General features: G+C 47.4%; 1 protein-coding gene across 2 annotated transcripts in view; it reads right to left on the bottom strand.

Annotated features, from left to right (window-relative positions):
• Positions 1-8,001, bottom strand: part of SLC23A2 (solute carrier family 23 member 2) — an 81,953-nt gene extending 73,952 nt beyond the window's left edge. For both annotated transcript variants that reach the window (XM_053269509.1, XM_053269508.1), the window contains exon 1: positions 7,347-8,001. The gene's annotated coding sequence lies outside the window, so the exon portion shown is untranslated. The remainder of the gene's footprint in view (positions 1-7,346) is intronic.
• Between the last annotated feature and the right edge of the window lie 4,472 nt (positions 8,002-12,473).

The following is a 12,473-nucleotide window of genomic DNA, read 5'->3' as shown; positions in this document are numbered from 1 at the left end:
TGGAAACAGTCCTGATGCCAGTCCATTTTGCACAGGTTCTTCTATTCTGACAGGCCACAACTCCCCAAGGTCTTTTTGGAAATACTGGAGATTGATCCTGGGAGTTCATGCATTCCAAACATGCTCTATCACTGAGAAAATACACTTTCCATATACAGAGAACTGCCACATCCATCATCTACTCAATGTACCTGTGGATCAGACTATATTACCAAACCTTATTATTATGTTTGCAAGAAGAGCCATAAATCTGGTAATATTTCAGCTCCATGAAACCCATGGAAGCTGTTCAGTCTAGATTCCTTCATGCCATATCCCATGTGCCTAGATGTGTTTCAAATGCCATCCTGAGCTTAGAGGTGGGTCAAACCAGAGTTGAGGCCCAGGGGTGGCTTCACACATTTAATTACTGGCTCAAATTATATTTTTGCCATCAGGGCCTGCTCCCCACCCCCCACCCCGTATTGAAAGATGAGTTCCATTCTAATTAGTGTAAGAACCTTCATGACAAGTTGGGCAGGTATGGCCTATCTCCACAATATCTACTTTCACAGGGACATGACGCCGCCAAAGAAATGATTAAACAACGTATTGTGGATACGGAGATGCGATCTGATGTAAATCATGTTAACCTTAGTAGCATTCCAGGTGGCTTCTCATGCTACCCTCAGCCAGCAGTGTACCTTACAAATTTGACCACTCTAAACCAGAGGAGAGTGTTCTTGCTGGCGTGGTTTAATGCCCTGCCTTCTGCCATTTCAGATGGCAGATCCATGCAGTTCGGGCAATATCGAGTCCATCTCACATGTGCTTTTATACTGTTATAGGGGCATTCGTATTTGCCTGGATTGAACCACTTATAAAAAGCATGCCAGGTCGATCAGAAGAGTATTACACTTCCTTTCTTCTGGCAGACCAGTACACAGCAATTACAGAGAGGGTAGCAAGATTCTGTGTGCAGCATGCAAACGGAGACGGGAGCATAATTGTAAGTGAGACCTCTGTATGTATATCAGAGTTCCCTCTAAGGCGTGCGCATGCTCACACGTTTTTTGATGTCCACTCAGTTAATTTTAGATCCCGCTCACGTTGAATCAGGAAGGCTCCATTCCGAATACATGTGTGCGCACACTGCCTTGATACTGCTGCCCAGAACAAAAATTCATTCCACACACAGATTAAAAAATTAGAGAGAACACTGATGCATATATGTTTTGATACTCTATTACCCAGTCCTGTTTTTTATTTTATTTTACTTTAATTTCATTTTCCATTTTATTTTTTGATTGCTGGTCACCAAATGTAATAAAAAAATCATTCATTCATATTTTAGCTCCAGCGAGCCAAGAAAACGAACTATTGCACAACTACAACATGAAAAGAAACCTGATTCACCTTGATAACATCCCATGGCTGAACTCCAAAGGACAAAAAAACATAAAGCACAGACAAGGCCATGAAAAATAACAACTGTATAGTTCCTGGTAACCCGTCAAGCCAATAATCTATCAACCCCAACAGAAATCTTAGGTTTTGTCATCAAAAGTTTTCAGAAGTTTCAAATCAGTTCAAGAAAACATTTCACATCAGCTCCAGCTTTATCACCATTTGGCTTGCCACGGTGGACAGCGACAACAGAGTAGCTGCAGGAGCCCTTGTGTCAAATATGGCAAATGCAGTATCCCAATATTACTGTTCTAACCAGTCACTCAAATACTCTATTGTCATTTCATTGAAACCTTTCATTGCTAACCATGACACAGTAGTTTTGGCTTGTTATTGAAAAGTAGTGAAAAGAAGATCAAACACTTTCTAGAACAAATATTTAGATTATCCTGTTAAGCCATTAAAAAAAACAGGCACAAGTTCAGAACTATTTTTAAACTCTGTATGAGACTGCAGGGAAAAGATCTGCAATCATATGCCATGCAAGACAGGTCTGTGTCAATAGTACAGTAGGTACCCTGATCATTTAAATTAAAGCACAGGGACATGGTATCCCGTGTCATTAAGCAGTAAAACCCTTGTCATAAATATCTGAATACATGCACAGAAAAGATATTCAGAATATGAATCTGAACATGGATTTCCTTTGGAGAAAAGACTCTTGTGAGGCAGGACTGGCTGCTTCAGATGTATTTGGAATGGTGTTGCCATCCTGACATCCGAGGGGGATTTTTAATCCGTCAAGTCTTCTTACTAACCTTCAAGGTTTCAAAGAGTAATGTCAGAAGAATTTCAGAATGGCTGGAGTTTTGACTCTCTGTCCTTAGAAGAGAGCTGAGTACTACTACAAGGCTCTCACACCTTTACAATTTCACACACAAGGTTGTGACAGAACTTTTACGAATCTTCACAGTATTAAAGATAAGCTCCTGATCAATGCACTTTCTACTTTAACTGCATCACAGCTCCAAAGAGAGCAATGGAACATGGAAAGGAGAGCTGGTCTTGTGGTAGCAAGCATGACCTGTCCCCTTAGCTAAGCAGGGTCTGCCCTGGTTGCATATGAATGGGAGACTAGAAGTGTGAGCACTGTAAGATATTCCCTTTAGGGGATGGAGCCGCTCTGGGAAGAGCAGAGGGTTCCAAGTTCCCTTCTGGCTTCTTCAAGATAGGGCTGAGAGAGACTCCTGCCTGCAACCTTGGAGAAGCTGCTGCCAGTCTGTGTAGACAATACTGAGCTAGATAGACCAATGGTCTGACTCAGTATATGGCAGCTCTCTATGTTCTATGCCATGCAGCTTTAGTTTTTAACGCTTAAGTTCCTCCTACCTTTCACTACATCACAATGGCCACTCCCATACTTAATCGGATTGTAAATATCCTCTTCCTACAAATTCTGAATAAGACAAAATGTACATTTTAACTTCTAGAGAACAGCTTTTCATGGTCAGTTCTTTATTAAACATCATCAGCCATTGCTCAAACACTTTCGGCCAGAAAGTTATCTTAGGGAAATCTCAACATCTTTCATCAGTTTGAGCAGCTCCTGGAATTATATTTACATTTTGTTACAATTGCAAACTCTCCATAAAATTCTGTGGAAGAGGAAATTTCAACAAGTGCAGCTTGCCATGCTTCAGGAGTGTGAAAACCTCCACCTGCCAAAGTCCCCTCATCCACACAGGTGTTAAAGCTATAGGTAAAAGTATACATCTGTGGTGACCAGCTTGAGGTTCTCCTACTGTTTGCTAGATTACAACTTCCCAGCTGCAATCAAATGATGGGGAGGGAGTGGTGGTCCTACAAAAGCTGGAGAACCTCATTTCCCACACCCCACCCCACCTTCACCCACACTGCAATGCCCAGGAATTCTGTCATGCCCCATCTTCAGAGTGTGAGCATTGTGTGTGCGCATGCCCACAAGGAACATAAGAGAGACTGCTGCACTGGCTGAATACCACCCTTACTGTTAATCACTCAACTACTGTTTGTCTTTGGTGTATCGCCATTTCAACTGTCTATATAAGCGACACATCAAAGCCTTTCAATTTCACAGGTAGCAGCAAATCACACATATATGAAGCTTTATATCTTTATCTAATGACAACAAGTTAACCATGATTGTTTCTTGAAGAACCAGTGGAAAACAACTGAGTTTCAACAAAGTTGTAGAGGAACAGGGTAGATACCTCAAGAGGAAAAATTATGTTTGCAGTTAACCTTCCCCAACTCCAAGCAGGGCTACTTGGAAACAAGTGCCACTGAAATCAATTATGTATTTTTGACAAAGTATAGCAATATTTGCATGCATTATGCTGGACAGCATTCAAGAGAACAGGTCCCTGCTCAGACATGCTTCCAAAAGAGAATGATGGGCAGCAAGAACTGTTAGGCGCATAAGAGGACAGAAGAAAAGAACAAGGTGGCCAGATGGGGGGTATATTCCTAGTATTTTGCATTATACTCTATTAACAGTTGCCCTCCTCCCACTTAACCCAAGAATGCAAAGGTGTGACCCATTTCTAGGCTTCAAAATTCAGATGATGCACTTAAATATTTTATCAGAATAAATTTTCCATCAACAGCATTTCAGGATAAGCACACGGCTCTTTAACAACTACTCGACTGGGTTGAAAGGACAGAGACAGACAGGCTTGCAGGATGTTGTACCGATCACAGATGAACGATCCATCCAGTAGTCACCACTTAACTCTTGGAACTGGCAATATCAAGATTATTTTTATATGCTGACCTGCTACCACTGCAGCTAGCGGCAAAACCATCTGTCAAAGGCAATGCTGTAACACAAATTGCTTGGGCCTCATGGTGTGGCAAGATTTTTACCCATTCATTGCCTAAGGCTCTCTTGCCCCTCTCCAACTAGCAGTGTGCTGGTGTGGGCCATCTTGTCACTTGCTCAGCCATCTCTTCCCAAAGTCATTTTATTCTCTTTCACCACCCACAAACACAGAAATGTTGTCACACCACTTATACCGAGGGGGGTGGGGTGTTTTTACTGAGCTTCTGGGCTCTCTCTCTCTTTTTTTTTTTAAAGCACAGTGTTCCTAATCTGGGGAGTTCCTATATTTCCAGTCCTAAATGCACTCTAACCAGTGAAAATCCAGCACACATTGATCCAACACCCTTGGAAGCCAATGCCATTGATTCTGACAGGAGGAACCAATTATGTCAACCATCCAAGGCAAATGCATGGCTAGATTATAGTTCCTATTTATCAGTCTCTTGCTCTTCTAGAAGGACTGAATGCTCAATGCAAACAGAAGGAATAGCTGGGATCAATCAGTAGTGCAAGAACTACAGCATGTAAATAGCAAAGAAAATAATCCAAGCGAAATGTAAAGTGCTGGTTATTACCTATAAAGCCCTTAACAGCTTCGGTCCAGGGTATTTAAGAGAACACTCCCTTTAACATGAACCTTCCCGCCTATTAAGATCATCTGGGGAGGTCCGGTTGCAGTTACCACCAGCTCGTTTGGTGGCTACTCGGGACCAGGCCTTCTCTGTGGCTGACCCAGAGCTCTGGAATGCACCCCGACAAAATCAGAACCTCTCCATCTCCAGCTGTTTTTAAAAAGACCCTTACCTGTTTTCGCAGGCTTTTAAATCATTTTATCCTGATTTATACTTGTATTTTACCTTGTGTACACTGCCTGGGAATACACATCAGGTTGTATATAAATAAAATAAAATAAATAAAATATGATAGACTATGGAATTGCTATGGAATGTGAAAGCACCAGTAAATCCAGACTGATGTTACTGCACTCACAGAACTCCAACTGCTGGGCTGCTTTAAAAATCAATGTAAAGGAAGGAAAGAACACTCTCACTACAGAGCTGATTTCCAGAAACCAATGATCTGATCTAGTTTGCATCAGCCTGATAATTGTGTCCATACTCAAGAACCTTCAGCTGAGTAATTATAACCCTTACACCAGCTACTTGCCTCACAAGTTATGCATGATGATGCTGCCCATGAAAAAAAAAAGCCCGAGGAGCAGATCAAGGTTGTATTAAGAGCTTATCTTTGAAGAGCAGGGGAATCACCCATGTCAGTTCACAATAGAGGGCTGAAAAATAAACATACACTGCACTGTACAGACATATTATAGTTTAAGAATAGATTGTCAAAGTATACCAGGTACCACCTTCTGTTAGTCACCTTTTAGAGAATACAATTCATCTGCAAGCTGGCTAGAGGCTTTAATTGTGTCTTTGATTCCCTGCCCTCCAATACAAATGTTTTAAATATATACAGGAAATGCATATTCTGCTACAAGAGGAAATGCACTTCAAGTCAGTCCTGACCGTATCACGGGAAAGGGATCAGACAGGGAAAGCGGTCCATGACCACAGATGAATTAACCTAAATTCTTCATCCAGTTTACAAGCTTATATGCCTGCCACCCATTTTGTTTCTAAGAAAGATGGACATGCAAGTGCAAGAGTGAAGTTACACCCATCACGGTGTTTTAAAAGCCCCCATTTTTAATCAGATGGAAGGTTCTCGCTGGCACTAACCTATTTCAGTCCCCTTATCCTTTTCAACAGTTAATTTGAAAGCAACAGCCCTGCAGTAATTAGCTAGATGTTTGCTCTCCAATCACAGAGGGAATGGGCAAGGATGCTACTATTAAATATAGAAACAAGGAGGGAGCAAAATGAGGCTAATATCTGCTAGAATACCGAGACATTATCAGAGAGGCAACATAGCAAACACATGGGGAAATGGGGGTGGCGAGACAGACAGAATCTAACATATCATACACAAAATTTTTGATCAAGTACAATTATGGCTAATCAAGCTACATATGCATTAGGCACAAGAAAAGGAGTGTGAGAAGCAGAAACCCAGAATTATCACCAGCTACGGAGATAGTATAAAAAGAGGAACAAGCAACTGCTCATTTTAGAAAATATGCAGTGGGGGCAGTAGGTATACGGCTGGAAAGAATAGGATTTGGCACGAGGACTAAGAAACCTCTCCAGACTGGCATGATCAAGGCCCGGGGAGGGAACGTGGGTGGCAGGAGACATCCAGAGAGGATGGAAGTGAGAGGCAATCGAGAGGAGTGGGGTTGTGGGGGGGGGAGGAAATCATCATTGTCCCCAGATACACTGCCAAGAGGAGGATTTCAAGGGGGGGGGCGGCGGCGTGACAGCGGTATTATCAGAAAGAGCAAGACGTCCAGGCTAGTAGTACACCTGGGGCTGTGAAGCGAAGGGGGGGAGGCGATTGTGGCAGGTCACTGGCCTGGCGGGAGGGGAAGAGGAGGAGGAGGAGGAGGGAGGAGTTCATGCGAAGAGAGCAAGCCCTGCGAAGAGTACCTCCGAAGGGAAGGGAAGAGGGTGCCTTTCTCTTAAAGGCAGCAGGAGGAGGGCAGAAGGAAATCCAGCGCAGACCTCTCCGAGAAGAGGGGAGGGAGAAGGGGACAAGCCAAGGCTTGCCGGAGGAGCAGCAGCAGCAGGACCCCCCCCCCCCACCCCTCGCAGAGCGAGAGCCGCCGAGGCCGCCCCTGCAGCCCGTTCCACAGACCCAGCACAGGAGCAGCAGCACGAGAAGGGCCCAGGCGGCGGGGTGGGCAGCCCTCGGGGCGGGGGCGCTGGTGGCCTGCAGCCGGGAGGAGGACCCGCTGCTGCCGGGGGTGAGGGGCGCGATGCCGGGGAGGCAGGAGGGGGGGATGCCCCAGCCGGGGGGAGTGATGGGGGGGTGCTGCTCTTGCGGCCAGGCGGCGGGGGGGGCGCTCCCGCCCGGGCACGCCTGCCCTGCCGCGCTGCCCCCGGGGAAGGGGAGCGGCGGGCGGGCGGGCGGGCGAAGCGGGCTGGGGACGGGGAGAAGGAGGGGAAGGGAGAGGGAGCTCCGTCCGTCCCCGCCTCACCTGGCTGCCATGGCTGGAAGAAGAAGAAGCGCCTGGAAATGGCGATGGCGAAAGGCGGCCCGTGGCGAGGTGCTGCTGGAGCTGCGCGCCCTCCGAGGAGACTGAGGAGGAGGCGGCGCCGGCGCGGCGGAGAAGACCTGGCGGCGGCGGCGGCGGCATGGAGGAGGAGGAGGAGGAGGAGGAGAGCGGCGGAGGCGATGACGGCAGCAACGGCAGCGGCGGGGGAGGCCGGCCCAAGCGGCCCGAAACAAGCGCCGCCCCTCGGAGGATGCGCTCGGCGCTCCGGGCAGGAGGGGGAGGAGGCTCCAGCCGCTGCGGGTGGGCGATGCGGGGGAGGGGCTCCCAGCCCTTCCCCCTCCTCCCCCCCCCCCGCTCCCCGGCTGGGCTGAGGCTGAGGGGCGCCCAGGTGTGCGCGCGGGGGGGGAGGAGGAATGGGGGCGGGGCTGCCTCGGCCAGCAGCAGGAGACGCCCGGCAGGCCGGTGACTGTTTCTAGGCCGCCTGCAGGTCCAGACCCCTCGCGAGGCGGCTTGTTTCCACCCGAAGGCAGGTCCAGACTGGGGGGGCAGCGTGAGGCGGGGCGGAGCGGATCGGCAGTGGGGCAGCCTGGGCGCCCTGCTGCAGCCCCGCCGCGGATCCATGGGCTGGTGGCCACCACGGGCCTTCCCTCTCTCACAGACGTGCCCCCCAGATGGCTTGGACTACAACTCCCAGAACCCCCAAGCAAAGGCCGTTGCAGCCGCTGGGGATGCTGGGAGCTGTAGTCCGCAACCTCTGGGGATCCCTCTTGGAGGGAACCCTGGTGGTGGCCCCCACTCTGAGGCGGCCCAGCTGCGGTTGGACTACGGCTCCCAGCAGCCCCCCCCACGATAATTTGCCGCTGGGGGTGATGGGAGTTGCAGTCCAACAACAGCTGGGCAGCCTCAAGGGGGCCACTCCTGCTTGACCCCTCTTCTGAGCAGGAGGCTGGACCCCCTTCTGACTCTAAATGTCCTGCGACTCCATCCTTGTTTATTTATTTGAAAACTTACATTCTGTATTTCTGGCTCCCACCCCAAAAGGAAGCACTCTCCAGGGGGTTTAATAAAGAAGGGGAAATTAACAGTTAAGGCAAAACTATTAAGTTAAAAAACATGCCAAAAATGCACCACCCCAAATGGCAGATCGCAAAAAAAAGAAAAAAGGGAAGCTTTGCCAGTCATATTTCTGCCTGTCAAAAAGCTGTTTAAAGGCACAGGCAGGCTGCCATGGGTGTTGTGTCAAGTGGGTGCCTTCTCACCGTGCTGTTTTCACTGGTTGGTGGCTCATTCGGTGTTAAACAGGCCCTTTATAAATAAACAGGCAAAAACAACAACAGTAGGATGTGTTCGAAACACTTGAGGACAATATTTAGAACTGAAACATTGCCAATAGTATAACTTTATTAACCCTTCCCAGCCTAGGACCCATTTGGAACAAAAAACACTCAAACTTGGAAGCAGGGCCTGAAGGCAACAGTCCTCCCCAGTTGTTTGACCCCAACAATATTCAAGTGTGTGCGTGCGTACGCACACATGCACACCTGTGTGTTAAATTATTATCACAATCTATTGATTGCCACCTTGAGGATCTTTTGATTGAAAGGCAGGATATGAATCAAATTGAGACTTGCTCTTGGGGTTCCAGCTTGCTTCTAAGGTAGCAGCCATCAACACATCTTGAGGCTGTGAGTTCCATAGTTTAATTATACACTGTGAAGGAGTGAGCAGTGTCTGACTGGCAGGAGGTAAGTTGACAGGAACCAGCGGTTTCCAGCATGAGCCACAAGTGGTGGGCATTTCGTGTCGTCTGCTGTGTTCCCGAGCGAAATTCCACCCCTCAACCTCTGCCACCCCAACATGGTTACAAATGTTGGATGGTGGGAGGGAAATGCACCCCTCCCAGTCCTGGGAATCAGACGTTGGCAGGTTCATTCTTGGGTCACAAAATGAGCCTAACTTGTGACTTGCCTCAGGAGCATGCACTGGCCAGCACTGGCGGTTCATGCCAGCCATACTTGCAGCAGGTCATCTGAGCCTGCCCAGTATTTCCTTTTGTCTGTCCTAAATCTCCTGCTGGTCCATCTCATTGGACTGACCCCTGGTTCGAATGGTGGGGGGTGGGGGGGGAGAGGGAGAGAGAAGAGCTTATCTTTATCCACTTACATAAGGAGAGCTGGTCTTGTAGTAGCAAGCACGACTTGTTCCCTTAGCTAAGCAGGGTCCACCCTGGTTGCATATGAATGGGAGACTAGAAGTGTGAGCCCTGGAAGAGATTCCCCTCAGGGGATGGAGCCGCTCTGGGAAGAGCATCTAAGTTCCCAGTTCCCTCCCTGGCAGCATCTCCAAGAGAGGGCTAAGAGAGACTCCTGCCTGCAACCTTGGAGAAGCCGCTGCCAGTCTGTGAAAACAATACTGAGCCTTATAGACCAATGGTCTGACTTAGTATATAGCAGCTTTGTATGTTCCTATGTTCTTCCACACACCATGGATTATTACATAAGCCTTTTTTCATGCGTTGTTTATATGTTTTGATATTATTAGCCACCTTAGGCTAGAATTTACTAAAGAAGTGAAAGGCTCGTCAGTTAATAACATTAATAGGCATGAATTAATCATGACGTCTGCAGCCTTATGCACACTTACTTGGGAGTAACCTCCACTGAACTTGGTGGGTCATGCTTCCAAATAAACACGGATAGGATTGGGGCTGTTTTGAAGTCTCTTTTTTGAAGTTCTCATCAGTCATTTGTGGAGAGTGCCTTGTTATCTTTCATCTCATGCTGAAGCTGAATCGGAGCTGCTTCAAACATTTCAGTCTTCATGGAGGAAAAGAGGATCCTGCATGTCACTTGAAGCCTAGTTCCAATGCCCTCCACAGTGCAAGCACACTGATTGGACTCTTCAGAGCTGCGGTTTGCTTCAGCTACTCTCTAAGCACTGCATTTCAAACCAAACTCATGTTCCTACTCAGAGGCTGATTTCTGCAAAAGCGTGGGAGCCTTTGAAGCCACTTCCATAGAAAAAGCAGGACGTTCTCTCAGCCACTGACACCAACTTCAGTCCCTTCTGTCCTTCCACTTGTTGATCTTTCAGTTGAACCACTGCTAATGACTTGCTGTTTGCAGAGGATATTGCAAGGCAGAAGATAGAGAGGTGAGAACCAGTAGGGAGATCTGGGTGACTCGGGCACAGTACCGCTTGGGGGTACCCTAGTTAGTGGGGTTGTACCACGACACTCCTCTGAACCTGTATCTATATATCTGGGGTGCTGTGCAAGCCAATTCCGTGGACAAGGACTGGCAAATATCCTATTAGTCTGGCTAGAATACAAAGGCTATCAGCATGGTTCTGAGCATGTTTACTTGGAGGTCTGTCCCATTGAATTCAGTCGCCTTGCTCCCAAGTAAATGTGCATGCGATTGCAGCCTGTGCTGACTAGTGGATCAGGATGTTGCTGGTGTCCTGCTTCCCTGGGCCACTGATAAAAGGACTGAGCAGAATACAGATGGCTAATCAATACTGACAGGGAGACTCAGGGAAATGCTTACTAGGTCAAATGGTATTAAAAGCTACCGGGTGTGTGAAGAGAAAGAATGGTTTTAGCCAACATGCGGGCAGAGATCCAAAGGTAAGATAAATGCACACTAATCATTTTTAGTTGGTGTTCTTGTTGAATTTTATTGATTGTTTTAACTGTTAATTTTAATATATGTTTTAAATATTGGTATACAGGCGACGCGATACGCATGATAAGATGACTCACAATTTCTCCTTAAGGACCTTCATTTATTGCGTAAAATGAAAAACAGATAAAAATAAACGTTTCGGCGTCAAATACGTCAGCTTCAGTGTTCTTCCAACTCTTTCTGTGGATCACAATTTTATATTGTCTATATATTGTTATATTGTATTCCACTCTAATTACAACCAGGTAGCAATTTCTTAATCAACAAATAAGACAGAGGGGAAAGATGGAGGGATCGGGGTGGGGTGGGGTGGGAGGAAAGTAACATGTGAGCCAAGGGCATGCAGCTCACGTTTTACTTTCCTCTCTCCACCCGTTCCCTCTGTCTTTTCCCTGTATCTATTTTATTAATGTTGTGAGCCACCCCCAGCAGTAGTGTGCTGGAGGGGCAGGGTATCAATATTTCAAATAAATAAATAAATAAATAAATAAGCTTCTTAAAATGGCTTAGCTGTACCATATGGAGGAAGAATTAGACTATATTGCTAGGGATCAGTTAGAATGCAGCTGGATTTATGGACAGAAACAGATGTTTCTCTCCGCTAGAGATATAAACCAAGGAATTGATTAGATAAATAGGCATAATGATGGGTTTGTTTCAGAGAGCATCATGTTTCCGTACTTGATTAATTCTTGCAAACGGATATGTTTGGCCAAGTTTGGGGCCAAGCAATTGTCGCATCACATGGAGAGTGGAATCCAATGTGTTTCCATGGAAGTAAGTCCCACTATGTTCCATGAGGTTTGCTCCCAGGGAAGCCTGCGCAAGATTGCATCCTTGGCCCGTGTATACTTCGTGGAAGTGAGTGCAGCCGTTTCAGTGAAAGTTGCTTCAAGCAACTGAGAATGGTGAAGGCCCCACACCCCGCACTTCTTTCCAAAAAAGCACTGACAGCAGAGTGAGCCGCTTGCTCCTGGGACTTCTGCAGTTACCACGATGCCGTTGGACTTTTCAGTCATTGCATGGTCCAGCGGTATAGCGCATCAGCAGTTTCTTTTGTCAAGAGGAAATCTTTGTCATGAAACAGCTCCAGAGTGTGTGTTCTGCTGCTTCAGCTGGCCGGAGTTGAAGTTCTGCTGCTTCTGCTGGCCAGTACAAAGTTGTTTTGCATGGGGCACGGGAGTATATTTGCTATCCCTTCGTTGGACGAGAGCCAGCTGTTGCCAGAGGGTGTCGTTCCACTGCTCTGGGGACGTCCCCATTTCCTGACTCCCCTCGCTGGCACGAGCGGCAGCAGCTGCTCCAAGGAGCCAGGGGGGCCCCCAAGGAGGCCTCCTGCGCCAGAGGGAAGAGTGTCCCCAGCTACCTCCTGTGGTGGCTCCTGCGCACAGGGTCTGGGGCAGCCCTCCCATGAGGCAGGGGG

This window comes from Hemicordylus capensis, chromosome 8 (genome assembly GCF_027244095.1).
Source record: "Hemicordylus capensis ecotype Gifberg chromosome 8, rHemCap1.1.pri, whole genome shotgun sequence".
Classification (NCBI taxonomy): Eukaryota; Metazoa; Chordata; class Lepidosauria; order Squamata; family Cordylidae; genus Hemicordylus; species Hemicordylus capensis.
This window is presented reverse-complemented; position numbering and strand designations above follow the sequence as displayed.